Source organism: Monodelphis domestica, chromosome 5 (assembly GCF_027887165.1).
Source record: "Monodelphis domestica isolate mMonDom1 chromosome 5, mMonDom1.pri, whole genome shotgun sequence".
Classification (NCBI taxonomy): Eukaryota; Metazoa; Chordata; class Mammalia; order Didelphimorphia; family Didelphidae; genus Monodelphis; species Monodelphis domestica.
In genome coordinates, this window is record NC_077231.1 from 220,906,250 (window position 1) to 220,922,613 (window position 16,364).

General features: G+C 34.8%; 1 long non-coding RNA gene across 4 annotated transcripts in view; it reads right to left on the reverse strand.

Annotated features, from left to right (window-relative positions):
- Positions 1 to 16,364, reverse strand: part of LOC103097349 (uncharacterized) — an 86,618-nt gene that overhangs the window by 68,959 nt on the left and 1,295 nt on the right. For 2 of the 4 annotated variants that reach the window (XR_001625045.2, XR_008912332.1), the window contains exon 2: positions 16,096 to 16,193. This is a non-coding gene — a long non-coding RNA (uncharacterized LOC103097349). Of the gene's footprint in view, positions 1 to 13,812; positions 16,194 to 16,364 lie in introns of all 4 variants that reach the window. The other 2 variants (XR_008912330.1, XR_008912331.1) reach the window with 1 other exon arrangement.

Consider the following 16,364-nt stretch of genomic DNA (forward strand, 5'->3'; position numbering starts at 1 on the left):
ATACAGAAAAGATAGTAATGGCTAAGGATTTTACCAGGTCAAGACCGTTAAAGAAAATCATAGAATTATAGAACTGACTTGGAAGGGACCCTAGAGGTCATCTGGTTTAATTCCTAAACAAAGCAAAGATTTTTATCTAAGTTATTTATGACAAGTAGTCCTTCATATTCTTCCACTTAAATGCCTCTAGTGTTGGGGAACTCATTAGCCCCCAAGGCAGTCTATTTTATTTTGGGATGATTCTAATTCTCACCTCTACCATTAAATAACTGTGTAATCTAAGACTTCTCTCTTTAACCTTTCTGGGTCTCAAGGCTTTTCATCTGTAAAATTAAGAAGACTGATTAGGCCACTAAAAATCCTTCTAAAAGTAAAAAAAAAATCAATGATTCTTTGGTATTTTAAGCAAACACATTTACTAATTTTAGCTGCATTTTCATTGAATAATTTTAAATCTTGGGGCAAAATCTTACTATCATTTATATAAATGAGTAATTTGCCTGTCTGGTATATTTAAGTTCCAGGACTTTTTCTTACATCACTAGCCATCTTTTGCTCATCCTGGTTCATCATGTCACATTGATTTTTCTTTCTAAAATACAAATCCCTCATATTTGCCTAATGCTTTTCATCCTATTGTATGCCTGAGCACTTTGCATGTTAATTGATAAGCTGTAGATTATTTAGAAAGATTAAGTCCAATCACCATTGAAGGGATCACAACTGCCACTCAACTCCCTTGAATAAGAATGCAAACCATGCCCAGACAAGGAAGGAAGGAGATTAACAGTGCCACAGAATGCTGACTGAAAATTGGTTAGGTCATCAAGAACAATATTTTAACTCCTGAAATGAAATTTTCATTGTCTTTTAGTGAATAATGAGCAAAAAAGGCAGACTATTGACACGGGGGTCAGAGGTTTTAGGTTCAAGTCCTACCTCTCATGTTTATTACCTTTGTGCCTGGTAAATCATATACTATCCAGAGGTTTGGGGTTCTTCCACCCCAAAATGAAAGGATTAGATTAGTTGACTTCTGAAGTCCCTTCTCACTCTCAATCTATGAAGGGAATTTAATAGATATACAGGATGTCTATGCTCTCTCATTGGGTGACCTCATCAGTTTCCATTAGTTTAATTATTATCTCTGTGAAGATGTGAAGATGACTCTGTATATCTAGATCTGTATCTCTAGCCTTTGGTTCTCTTCTGCTTTCCATTCCCATATCACCAACTATTTATCAGGCATCTCCCACTGGATAGTCCATGGTATCTCACACTCCTCATATCTAAAAAGAACTCCTCTCTTCCCAGCTTAGGTTCTCCCTATCAGTACCATAACCTGTTTTCTCTATAGTTCTCATCCCATAAATCCATTAAGTTGCCAAATCTTGTCATTGCTGCATGCATAACATCTTTTGTTTTGGTCCTTTCCTCCTACTCCCACAGCCAACATTCCAGTTCAGACTATCCTCACTTCTCCCTTGATTGATTTCAGTCTCCATCTAACTGGTTTCTTTGTCTCAGGTCTCTCTCTTCCAAAATATCACCCACATAGCTATTAAAATCACTTTTCTATCACCCATCCTTGGATCTAGATCTTTCCATATCATTCGTTTACCTCCAGTGGATGCCTGCTAGGGGCAACATGATAGCCCCATGGAGAAAAATCAGGACTGGAACTTAGGAAGACATGGGTTCACATATAGTCTCAGACACTTACAAGTTGTGTGATGCTGGGAAAGTGATGTAACCACTGTTTGCCTCAATTTCCTTATCTGTAAAATGGAGATAAAAAGAACACCTTCTTTTCTGGATCATTGTGAGGATCAATTGAGGTACAAATTGTGAGGATTTATTAGTCTGGACCACTATTTTGGGGGGCTTGAAATTCAACCCCATTCTTGGAGTTAAGAACAAAGTCTGAGGCTTATTATTATTATTATTATTATTATTATTATTATTATTATTATAAGGGGCATGGATGTGCCCTCTGGGAAGACACCAGAAAATTCTTGGCTCCTGGACACCTAGAATATGCTTGTTTCTTGCCCCATGACTCCTGATATCTGGAAAGCTTCTGATCCAGACTGAAGTCAAGTCTGACAAATTAAAGACTCAGAATAGTGATGTCACAGAAAATATAAGTTTCAGGTCCAGAGAAGGAAAAGCCTCTTTTGCATTGGAATCCTGGTGAGATGAGGCATCTAGGGAAGTGCCAGTGATAGACCTCTGGTTAGGGGAATCCCATTGCCTTTGAGGTCTGCCTGAGAAGCTGGAACAGCTGTCTTGGATAAGAAGGCTTGATAAGGAAACAGCCGGTGACATGTTGCTGATGTCTTTTTTTCCTCTGATAAACTTTTTTTTTAATATTTTATTTGATCATTTCCAAGCATTATTCATTAAAGACATAGATCATTTTCTTTCACCTCCCCCACCCCCCATAGCCGACGCGTAAATCCATTGGCGTTACATGTTTTCTTGATTTGAACCCATTGCTTTGTTGATAATATTTGCATTAGAGTGTTCATTTAGAGTCTCTCTGTCATGTCCCCTCAACCGCTGTATTCAGGCAGTTGCTTTTCCTCGGTGTTTCTACTCCCACAGTTTATCCTCTGCTTATGAATGGTGTTTTTTTCTCCTAGATCCCTGCAAATTGTTCAGGGACATTACACAGCCATTAATGGAGAAGTCCATTACATTTGATTGTACCACAGTGTATTAGTCTCTGTGTACAATGTTCTCCTGGTTCTGCTCCTCTCACTCTGCATCACTTCCTGGAGGTTGTTCCAGTCTCCATGGAACTCCTCCACTTTATTATTCCTTTTAGCACAATAGTATTCCATCACCAACATATACCACAATTTGCTCAGCCATTCCCCAATTGATGGGCATCCCCTCATTTTCCAGTTTTTGGCCACCACAAAGAGCGCAGTTATGAATATTTTTGTACAAGTCTTTTTGTCCATTATCTCTTTGGGGTACAGACCCAGCAGTGCTATGGCTGGATCAAAGGATAGACATTCTTTTATCGCCCTTTGGGCATAGTTCCAAATTGCCCTCCAGAATGGTTGGATCAGTTCACAACTCCACCAGCAATGAATTAATGTCCCTACTTTGCCACATCCCCTCCAGCATTCATTACTTTCCTTTGCTGTTATGTTGGCCAATCTGCTAGGTGTGAGGTGATACCTCAGAGTTGTTTTGATTTGCATCTCTCTGATTATAAGAGATTTAGAACACTTCTTCATGTGCTTATTAATAGTTTTGATTTCTTTATCTGAGAACTGCCTATCCATTTCCCTTGCCCATTTATGAATTGGAGAATGGCTTGATTTTTTGTACAGTTGATTTAGCTCTTTATAAATTTGAGTAATTAAACCTTTGTCAGAGGTTTCTATGAAGATTTTTTTCCCAGTTTGTTGTTTTCCTTCTGATTTTAGTTATATTGGTTTTGTTTGTGCAAAAGCTTTTTAATTTGATGTAGTCAAAATTATTTATTTTACATTTTGTGATTCTTTCTATGTCTTGCTTGGTTTTAAAGTCTTTCCCCTCCCAAAGGTCTGACATGTATACTATTCTGTGTTTACCCAATTTACTTATGGTTTCCTTCTTTATGTTTAAGTCACTCACCCATTTTGAATTTATCTTGGTGTAAGGTGTGAGGTGTTGATCTAAGCCTAATCTTTCCCACACTGTCCTCCAATTTTCCCAGCAGTTTTTATGAAATAGTGGATTTTTGTCCCAAAAGCTGGGATCGTTGGGTTTGTCTTGATGAGGTTGCTTGCCCCCAGTCTATTCCACTGATCCTCCTTTCTGTCTCTTAGCCAGTACCAAATTGTTTTGATGACTGCTGCTTTGTAATATAGTTTAAGGTCAGGGACTGCAAGGCCCCCATCATATGTGTTTTTTTTTTCATTATTTCCCTGGATATCCTTGATCTTTTGTTCTTCCAAATGAACTTTGTTATGGTTTTTTCTAAATCAGTGAAGAAGTATTTTGGTAGTTCAATGAGTATGGCACTAAATAGATAAATAAGTTTGGGTAGGATGGTCATTTTTATTATATTGGCTCATCCTATCCATGAACAGTTAATGTTTTTCCAATTGCTCAAGTCTAGTTTTAGTTGTGTGGAGAGTGTTTTGTAGTTGTGTTCATATAGTTCCTGTGTTTGTCTTGGGAGGTAGATTCCTAGGTATTTTATTTTGTCTAAGGTGATTTTGAATGGGATTTCTCTTTCTAGTTCTTGCTGCTGAGCTGTGTTGGAGATATATAGAAAAGCTGATGATTTATGTGGGTTTATTTTGTATCCTGCATCTTTGCTAAAGTTGTTGATTATTTCAATTAGCTTTTTGGTTGAATCTCTAGGATTCTTTATCTGATAAACTTTTTATTATTTAATGAAAAATTATGAATTAAGATGCATTCTCCAGAGAATCTTAATCTTTAAAAATTATAAAACACTTATAGCATAGTGCCTAGTACATAGATAGTCCTATATAAAATCGCTTTTGTCATTATTATTAATATATCATTATTATCCCAAGGGCAAATGTAAATTCTTCTGCTGTTATTTAAAGATGTTTACATCTACCTTCTCAACCTGATTATACCCTGCTTCTTTGCATTCAAAAACTGGTGAATTCTTAATTTTATACAACATTGAAGTTTGAAAAAGGATTTAATTTTATTTCTACCACATATGATCCCTACTTGTTTCTTTTTACATTGAACTTTTCCTGATTCCTTGGATAGTACTTCCCCCATGAACAAGTATCTTGAATTTATTTTATATATACTTTTATGAATACATGTTTGAACTTTCAATAGAATGTAAACTCTTTGAGAGCTTCATGTATTCTTTTGTTATTTTTTTTGTTTTGCTTTTGTCTTTGAAAGCCTAGAGCCTTAGCACAAGATCTAATACACAATAGGCACTATATAAATATTATTTGATTGGTTACTTGGTTGATATTACAGAGCCTTCTTTTAATAAAGGAGGTTTCAGCAAAATTATTGTTAAATGTGGGTATCATATAATCTGACCATTAATATCATTGTGGTTATTGAGTCTCATTAGAGCAATTGCACTTTGAAATAATTTTGAAGATATTTTCATACCTTATGCTCACATCTACCACCCAGTATTGATATAACATCTAACCAGCCACATTGTAATTCCATCTGTAAATTCAAGAACTGCTATTAGAGCAGCACAGATCAGTACTTCTGTATCAGCTGCTAGAAGCACACAGTGTTTGCGAGGTATAGTAAAAGTTTATATAAAGCTGTTATGATGTTCTTAGAAAATAGCACCTTATATAAAAACACTAAATAGAAACTGAACAATGAAGGTGGAAACTGGGTTACCATTCCAGATTAGACAAAACTATTTGTCATGAAGAGGGAGAAAAGTTAATTCCTGTGTCATAATGTATACTCTTATGCTTCATTTACATTTTCCAATGATGCAAATCCTGAATTCCTTTATGTAAATAAATATATTGATTTGGGCAATAAGTACTAGTATGTACTTATCCAACATGTTGTTTTTTGTTTTTGTTTTATTTTTGTGAAATTCCTTCATCCTTGTCCTATTATTTTCCCTAGACTGCTTTTTAAATGAGGGAATTGAGATTTATTTTTAATGTATTGAATTATTTCTATACATTCACTTTAAATTAAAGCTCACGACCCTTTCTCTGACTTCTGTATCCATTCCTTCATTTTTAAGAGCTTCAAGGAATATCCTACCCTGAAGAATATTCCTCTTGAGGCAGAAAGAAAAAAGAGATTCAAGGTTTTATCATTTCAACAAATAGAACCAGTTGATGTAGCCCCACATAACACAATAGAATCCCTGAGTCTTCTTTCATAGAGAACCATCAGATAAAGACACATGTCTGGTAGAACAAGATTCCTTTTCATGCCCCTGCCAAGTTGGGGGCATGGAACTGAGTATGTGACCAACCACCATTTACCAGGGGATGGGGAGGACTTGAGAATTTTGATGGATCACGTCCTCATTGGCTGCCACCCATTAGAGATATCTTAGGATGTCCAAAGGAAGGGCTAAATAATAAGCTCCAAAAATTGTCTGTTTATGGATCTGCACAAGGGGACATCCTAGTCTTTGATCATCAGAAGAGATTACAGACTAATTGATTTATTGGTCAATGTTAGCCTAGTCAATAAATTGATTTTCCTACCCAGAAACAGTCTTTTGAGGTTTTTAATTGTTATAGATTAAAGAAAAATTATTGGCATCATTTATTCTAGTAGACCAATGCCTTTTACAGTTAAGGTATATGTTGCTTAGTACAGTGTATCTCACACAGTAAGTACTTAATAAATGCTTGTTGGCCAAATGAATGACCATCACATGGCAATTTGTTATTCAGAGGAAGACATAATTGCACTTTTATATTAACCTATCATGTTCTTTGAACTTTGTGTTTATTTGATTGACTTTCTACACTACTTGACTTCAACCTAATTTGGATTTTTACCTCCTTTGTCCACATTTCTGGGCATTTCCTTCTCCCTTTCCTCAATGACTTTAGCACTTCCTGTATCCATTTCAGGTATAAGTGAGGTGTGAGGTTATTCAGAGACATCAAGTACCTCTAGTGTGAGGGTTTGCCAAGCCCTTTTCAGGACTGCTCACTTCCCTTTGCTATCCACTGGCCACACAGCTCTCACCTGTGTCTATAAGAAGCTATATATGTGTAGTAGTTAGTCACTGGTAAACCATCCCAGCAGGTAGACTATACCAGATTGAGAGTAACCAACAAGCCTCCCACCTGTTGGCAAATGAAAGGGGTGTCAACACCAAGCATGTAAAGACTTGCCCCTGCAGTGGAAGAGGGAGTGGAGAATATTTTATCCCAAATGGTCAAACTTATAGTTTGGGTAGAAATTGAAAAAGTCAAATGTTATCCACTAAATCTAGAACTATCACCAGTTGTTTTGACTTTTGTCTTGCCACTGGACTTTGATAACTCCGGAAGAAAGAATGAGGCTGACAATTTTGTGCAACTCAGCCTTGCTTAAATCCAACTTATGCCTAATTCAGAAGACATCACCATATACTGTGGCATAACTGAACGTAATGGATTTCTCTACTAGCAGCAATGAAATGACCCAGGACTATTGTGAGGGACTTATGAGAAAGAACACTATCCACATCCAGAGAAAGAACCGTGGGAGTAGAAACACAGAAGAAAACAATTGCTTGATCACATGGGTCAATGGGGATGTGATTGGGGATATAGATTCTAAATGATCACACTAGTGCAAATATTAATAATATGGAAATAGGTCTTGATCAATGACACATGTAAAACCCAGTGAAATTGCTTGTTGGCTATGGGAGTGGGACTGGAGTAGGGGAAGGAAAGAACATGATCTATATAGCCATGGAAAAATATTCTAAATTAAATTAATTAATTAAAAAAAAACATCACTAGTAATATCACTTTGGCCCTCTTCAAATCAGAAAGGAAATAACCAACTTATCCATTTCTAGTGACTAGCTTCAACTTTCTCAGAATCTCAGTGTAGCAATTTCTATTTGGAAATTGGTAGTTTTTGATGTTTGTTTACTAAAGGAAAATCATGCTAAATATATGTGTGTGTATATATATATATATATATATATTTATACCTTTTGCTAATGTAGTTTCTATTTTCTCTTTAAAATATGAATTGGTTATTATTGTTCCCATATTTTAAGATTCTAAAATACATTGATTCTCCAAGGAAATGATAAGTATTGATGTGAGATTTATATTCACAAAAATAAAAGGCCATTTAATTGGATGTTATCTCACATAATAACAGATAATCCTTCATTCTCAGAAATCCAATTTGAGAAATCTATACAATTCAGTACCGTGTGAGAATATATGGATTAGATATATCACTATATAGCATCTTATTACACTGTCAAGCTAAAAGGGGACAATAATTATTCTTCAGTGGGATTCCCTAGAAGTTCTAGTAAAGAGAACTCAGAGACTTTGAACTATTCAGTTCAGTTTAATGAATATTAATGTCTGCTATGTTCCAGGAATGGTTAGGCATTCAGAATACAAAACCCAAATAAAAAAAAAGTTCCTGACCCCAAGGATTTTATATTCTATTGAGTGTTAGTGGGATGGGTGGGGAAGAAAATAATATGTAGTTACTACAAAATATAAAGACAGTTTGAATCTTGCATCAGATTCTTGTTTTGGTGGTATGACCCTGGTCAAATCATTTAACTGTTGACCAATCTGGGCTTTAGTTTCCTTGTCTGTAAAATGGGTCAGAGAGTGCAGGATTGATTGACTTCTAATATCCCTCCTAGTTCTAAAAGTTATGGTAGTATGAAAACAGAAAATCAGGCTCCTATAATGGGTTAAAGACTGGCCTCATAATCCAGATTCAAGTACTGTCTCTGAAACTTGCTAGCTTTGTGGCTCTGGACAAGCCACTCAACCTCTAAAATGATAAAACATTTAGCTGCTAATCTGCCTTGGCATTTTACTCACTATAATGGTGATATCAAACTCATATAGAAGTGGGGTAACTAAAGCTACATAAGGATTCCTGTGGCCCTGGGTTGACTTAGAATGCTAACAATATCTATTTCCTATTATATTTCCACTTATTCTGTTAAATATTTCCCAATTATGTTTTAACCTGGTTCAAGCTACCTTCAGAAGTGTGTCTGTGTATTTGATGCCTCTGCTCTATGAAAAAGTAAATTTGGGGAAGTGGGTAGAGCTTTTGACAACAGAGATGTGGAAAGACCTTGGATGGCAGATGGCATAAACCTAAACAAGTCTCAGAAAAACAAAACTTAGATGAACAGGAGGTTACGAATATGGATTTTTGAGAGAGAAAAGGGGACCTGCATTCAGTTGGTGCCTACAAAGTTTCAAAAAAGATGTAAAGCTCTTTTCTCAACACCAAATTGCCTCAATAGAACAGGAACTTACAAGTCACAGGAAATTCAGACTGTTCAACTCCTCTTAACACAAGTTTCTCAAACAAAGGAAACAATAGTCAGCTTTCAATTCGGTAACATTAAAATTCATGCCTATTTATAGTAACTCAGAAATTCAGGACACTCAGCTGAGCTCATGCTAATATCATACATTTACAAAGCATACATTTAAAAGCACATTCAAAGGCACATTAAGAAGACAAAATTAAAATGGACAACAAACCAAACAGCTTTCCTTTTCTTCTTTTTCCTTCTGTAATGGACAAATTTTCTTCTAGGAAGCACTGGGTGCATAAAATAAAATGCATTTTTGTTTTAAATACCTTGCAGCATGTTATGCAAATGGATTTTTAGCTAAGCCTCCCTCCAAAAAACAACAGAGCAAAACAAATCAAAACAAATCTTCTGTGGCTAAATGGAGTGTAGCATTTGACTTTGGGAAAGTCACTTTAAACAATAAATTTAGAGATGGAAAGAACATAAGTAAGTCCTGTTGAACGAGAGTCCAAATTTACTAATTTTATAGATGAGGAACTTGAAGCTTAAAAAATATAAATAAATTTCCCAAATTATTTAGAATGGAGCCTGGATTTGAACCCAAGATGTCTGACGTCAGGTCAGTACTATTTCTACTCTACCACATTGACTTTAAGAAGTGTGAGATCATTCTTTCACTGGACTAATCAAATACTAATTAAAATACTGAACCACAACTTTGTAGAGGATTAGAAAATTGTCAGAACGTTCAGAAGAAAGCTCCAGAGATGCTTACAGCATTTGAATATTGATGCTGTAAAAAGACATTAAGTCAACAAATATTTAAACATACTCAGATAGATCTGTGATCTGGTTAATTTGAAAGTTCCCTGCATTGATACAGATTCCAATTAATTCCCTATCCTGTATAATTCTTGTATTTGTCCACTGATCAAGTCTATGTAGGACTTCTGATCAATGTGCTAGATTTTTTTTTCCATTTCTCCTTAAATTCCAAGGCTATTAGTTGAACCCTTCACCAATCCCCCAGACACATACCCAGGCTCTCTTCTCTTCCTATCACACAGTTCCTTAATGATGTCTTTTATTCTTATTATTCTTGAAAGTTCTTCATTAGTTATATGTTGCAGTCTATTCATATCCACTGAGCACCTATCCATTGCTGCCATCTACCATTTTGAATCTGAGTCTGTCTTTTGGTAGACAGTCTTTAGACAACAAATAGCTATATAAATTTCATAGACTGTTAGAGCATGAAAGGACATAAGTGATCTAGATTGGTCCAAATTCTTCATATTATAGATAGGAAAACAGGTCAAAAGAGATGAAAAATAGCTGATTCACATAGCTTGTTGTGGACAGATAAGAATAAAAAACAAAACAAAACAAAATCAGCCCTTCTGTTTCCAGGGTTAGGGTCTTTCTATTGCCTCACACTCCCATTTGGAGTAAAGAAAATAAGTCTAAGAAATGATTCAGGCTACAGATCGCTTTGTTACCTTCATAGGGTTATAGACTTTGCTTTTTGAACCTTATGTGAATATAGAATGGGAAATTATTTGAGAAAACTTCAGGGACATAAGATCATAGATTTAGATGGAGAACTTCAGAGGTCATCTAGTCCAATCCTCTTATTTTACAGATGAGGAAACTGAGACACAGAGAGATGGTGACTTATTTTAGGTTCATATAGATGTCAAGTGGCAGAGTTGGGACTCAAATCCTATAGTCTTGACTCCAAATCTATCACTTTTCCCATTCTACTACATATGATACTCTTTGGAAGAACTAGGGTTTTCTAAGGAGAGGAATTGGATGTGAAAGAAGTAAAAAATAAGGGATTTTCTAATAATATAATGAAACATGCTAAAAAGAAGATCAGGAAGGAAAGGCTGTTGGGGTAGAGAATGGAATAGAGTGGGATGAGTTTTCATGTGAAAACAGCAGGAAAATTGGAAGATAGGGGAAACAGTAATGAAAACAACAAGAGAGTAGGGGCTAGAGCTAACATGGATGGGGCTAGTGTTTGATGAGAATGGGTTTCTTGTGGAATTTATTTTCCAGTTTCTTATGGAAAGGTTAGTGAGAAATGAAAAAAAAAAGGGACTCTGAGAGAAGTATGGAGAAAGTCATATATTATCAAGTGGAAAAAGACCTCTATGTTAATCAGGAGATCTGGGTTTTAATATTGATTTTATTACTTATTCTATGAGCTTATTTAAATACTTAAAATCCTGGGACCTCTTTTTTTATTTCCAGATGAAAGCTAAAGTCCTTTACATCTCTAAATGCTGTGGTCCTTTATTGAAGAGATAAAAGACAGAGGGTATAGGAAAGTGAAATCCCCCCACAAACCTGAGTCTGGATGGCTCTTGAAAGATGAAAAATTAAAGAATTTCTCAAAATAAAAATAATTTTTCAAACCATAAATATAGGATCTAAGAACCAGCCTAACGTTAAATATCTTCCACTCTCCAGTCATGCATAATGTAGCAAAACAGCCAAAGATAAAGATTTCCCCCAAGATTTTCCATAGACTCAAATTATGGAAAAGTCACTGTGTTAGGTTTAACTAGAAGGAAGAATTATTTTCTCAGACTTAAATGTGGCCTGGAAGTTAGTAGATAGAGATAGATAAATGCAGAGATATATGAAAAACCACAAACACATATGTATTGTGAAGTATTCCAAAAGTTACTTCAAAAGTATAGCTCAAACTTACAAAGAATGTTATCTGAAAATTTATTTACATTTTAATAATGCTTATTTATTTTTTGAACTTTGAATAATAATTTTACATTTTAAATTTTAACAAGCCAGGCTACATTTTCATATAATGAAAGTAATTGTAAAGAGAAGACTGTCACTGGCATGTGGGGGATCAGAGAAAGTTTCATAGCCAACATAGTACCTGAGTTGAATATTGCAGTACGTGAGGCACAACATGGATAGATAACAATGTTCCAAATATCTGAAGGCATTTATCTGGTTTTCAAAATGTCTTCTACAGATAAGCAATCCCACTTATTTGAACCGTTCTTCAAGAGACAATGTTTCAAGTCTCATCAACTTTTTTCGCCTTCTTCTATAAAATCCTTAGTATCCCTTTCTAAACTCTTTGAGGCAGAAATTATGTTTTCTATATCTCAATAGTCCTCACAATGTCATAAGAAATGATGAATAGCAAAAATTATGAGAAACTTAAGAAGGTTTGTATAAACTGATATAGAGTGAATGAAGTAGAACCAGTAAATTTATTTAGGTGCTGATTTTTATATTGTAAATAAAATAAAATGCAGCTCTTCTTAGATTTTAATGCAATGACTAATCTTGGTTTCAAAGAACAGAGAAGTAAATAAGTGGTAGGAGTAAAGATACAAAACATAGGCGCATGATATTTCTATAAATCACTTTATAAGCTGATTTTATTTAACTGTTTTTCTCTTGGTTAAAAAGTAGTGTTTGATGAGGTAGAACTGGAGGTAGAGGACTGAATTAGGAGATTATTATAGTGTAAAGAACCAAAGAGATTAAAAACCTTTTTTTTTTAGATTTTTATTTACACTCCAAATTCATTTTATAAACAAAATGCATTCTAAAACTCTTACAAGCAATTCTTTGAAAAGTCATTCCCACAATGAAATAAAAATTATTTTAAAAATTCTTTTCTAATCTGTTTTTGCTTTTTCAGTCTTTACTTGTCTTTTTTTCTGTTCTTTCCCTCTTTTCTGTCCTTTTTCTTTCTTTTAAAAATGAATATTTAAAGTGAAAATTTTGGCAAAGGACATAGTAGAAACCTTTATTATTTTTTTCAAGTTTCATTAGTTTGATTTCATGTTCTTTTTTCTCTTCCAAGTCTGATGACATCAGAAACACTATATTACCTAGACAGAAAACATTAAGTTGTACAGCTATAAAACTGATAGCTATACCAAGCAACAAAAAGTCTTATTAAAAGACATGACAAGAGGATATAAAATGCATGTAGGTCAATCTTCATTTCTGCTTTCCTACTTTCTTGCCTTTTTCTCCCATAAGACTAAAAATTCAGATTTTAGTTACTATCCAAATTATTTACAGTTTAGTTTAGATAAAAAAAATCTAACTGCCAGCAAAAATAATGGAAAAACATCTAAATTTTGTAAATGATCATAATAATGTTAGGATACACAAAGACATAAAAAGTCTCACAAAGAAAAGGTTATGTATCATCAAAAAATTAGACTATTTAGGTACAGTGTGGATGCTTTCATTTAAATATATGTAGATCAACATCTCAGTAACTATATCAATAAATATATATCATACTATTCTTCCTGGGATTACAGATTCTGTATAAAATATATCTCATTAATTTTAAATGACATTAACTAAATAAGACAAGAGCAAAAGGAATCTCCCAAATACCTACTACAATGTCTGTCACAAAGTAGGTACCTAATAAATATTTGTGGACTGAATGAATGAATGATGGCAGAAGAAATTTTCAGAAAAAGAGTAGTCTTTTTATCAGAGGTTAGGAGATTCAGATTAGAGTACTTTCTTTGCCTGGAATGACTCTTTTCCTGAATTACTTTATGACCTTCCTAAGTGAACATTATAGTGACTCAGGGTAAAGAAAAGAACTATTTTAGAGTTCCAATTCTTCAAAAGAGAACCACAAACTTTAGTTTGGAGACTGATCCCTAAAGGAGGAAAAAATCAAACAAACCTGCCTAGGGAACATTTGAAAGAAAGCCATACAAAGAGATGCCACTGAAAAACCTCTCTGCTGTTCAACACTTTCTATGTGAGGTACACAGAGGGCTACGCCAACACCCTACCTGTACTCCTGGCATCCCCAGTAATCCCTGAAGTTCTGAGGTTTATTGTGACAAGGCTGTCAGGCTGCACAGCTCTCACAAACAGTAGGTAGTCTTGACTGGCTGCTGAGGATTCTCTTCTCTCCCTGGTGAAACACGCCATCACACCTGGGGTGTTCTCTTTGTTACTTGGCATTAAAGAAAATGTTACTAGCAAGGAGAAAGCTGATGTAAGTGAGGACACCTCCGTGGCATTCAGTGTGTAGTTTAGTGAATCACAAACACAGTTTGCTAGCATTGTTATTCTTCCTTTACCCCGGCAGTCTTTTTGGACCATTTTAGGCGATCTCTAAGATCTCTTTAAGTCTAACAGGATAGAAGTCTGGTTCTATTTTTTTTGGTGCTATGAATATTTTGATAGTATGAATTATAAGAACACACAAAACCAAAGAGAATTCTTTTCTTGGGATTTCAAAGAGTGGAGAGGGAATCACAGAAGTCTGGGCTCAAACGCTGGCTCTGTCAGTGACTAGCTGTGTACCTTTGGACAAATTGCTTGAATGCAGAGTTTCCATGTTTCCTTCTGAAAGATGGCAATAATTCCTATAAAATCTGCTTTAAAGAATTGCTGGGAGATCATTGTTTGGAGATAATGTTAAACAATTTGCCAATTTGGAGTTCTATTTAAATGCCAATGTTATCACCATCTTGTTATTTTCACCTCATTTCTGTGGATCCAACACATCTGCCCTCTAACCTAATAAGCACATACGTAGCTACCACATTTAATGTCCACAAGCATTTTATTAAGTGGCAGGCACGGCAAGAGACCTTGGGAATATAAAGAGAGGGAACATTTTTATTGATTGGATAAAAATCCATACACATAGCTAAGTTGATAAAACTAGTTACATGAGAAATTTAAAGTAGTTTGAGGTCTGCTTAGCAATAAGAACCAATTTCTTATAGGAGGGGGCCCTGGAACTGTGCTTTTTTGCAAAGGAACAGAGGAAGCACAGCATTGGGACTTGAGTCAAGAAAAACTGAGTTCAAATCAAACCTCATGCATTTACTAGTTGTATGACCCTGAGTTATTACTTAACCTCTTTTGTCTCAGTGTCCTCATCCATAAAATGGAGATAATAATAAATTAACATGGCAGCTGGCACATAGAAAGCTGTCAAATAAAGGACATAAAATAGATCAGTTTGGCTAAAATGTAGACATTGTGGAGGGAATAGATTGTGGTTAGCCCCGAAAGATCAGCTAGAGATAACATGTGTCAGTAGCTTGATACAACAGCTAAAAGAGCTAGTACAATCCTCTGCAACTCTGAGAGATCTCAGTTCCAGGAATAAGAAAGCAATGGACTTTTCTGTGTTCTGGTTCAGTTCTGGATAATGCAATTTGGAAAAGCCATTGATAATGTGGAGAGTATCTGGATGAGGACAATCAGTATAGTGAAAGTCCTTGAATCCATGTCATGTGAAAATTTATTGGAGAAGTTGAAATATTTGGTTTGGAAAAGAAAAGATATAGAAGGAATGATCTTTGAGTCATTGAACAATTTTAATGTGGAAAAGGAATTAGAGTTCTTCATTTTGGAACTAGAAACAATTTGTGGAAATTATGGGGAGAAATAGAAACTTCTTAAGAAGTGCTATTTATCCAAAGTAGGAATAGACTTGTCTGAAGGTTCTGAGAGTTCTGGAGCATTTCCCTTAATGGGTGAATTTCAAGTAAAAAGCTGACTTAATACATTGTAGATATATTGTGGAGAAGATTCTTTTTTTAGATATGTATTAGACTTGATGGCTCTAAAATTCCTTCTCTCTATCAGGCTATACCCTGATATTCCAGTGATATATAATTTTCTTTAGCTGTGGAATACCATGTGAGTAATCCTTTCTCTAAGAGGCTCATTTCTCAAGAACTCACTAAATGAAGACTAATCAAACTCAAAATTATGATCACTTGAAATAACCCTTAAGTTATTACTCCTAGAGAAATCCTGCTTTTCTTTTAGAAAGTTAGACTGTAGGATCATGTTTGCTATCTGTCAAATGACTGGAATGTAAGAATATCAATAGATGCAGTGATATATTTTTAATCAATCATAAAACAAAGGAAAGAAGATAAAATATTTAAATATTTATATCAGTAGATACATTTTGTCCCAGGAAATTCTTCCATCTTCTCAATAGGAGACAATAGTTTATAAATATTGCCTTTGAACACATCTCATTGGTCATGTGGATTAATGTATCTCCTGTGCTTCAGAATATCTACTGTTAAGGAGCTCACCTCTTAGCAGAAGTCAGTAGGGATTCTCCATTCCTCCAAGTCCATCATAGATGGTTTAGAATTCCGAAGATGTACCAGAGATTGGGAAATATTATTGTCTATAACAAGGTAAAGAAAATTGTGGTCACTCAACAAACATATAAATAGTTCATTATCTATTGTTAGAGAATAAATGAGTTCCCATTAGGAATTGTCCAGATAACTAAAGTTAACCCTTTACATATTTATCATAATATTATTGGAACTTTAACCCTAAAAATATATATTTT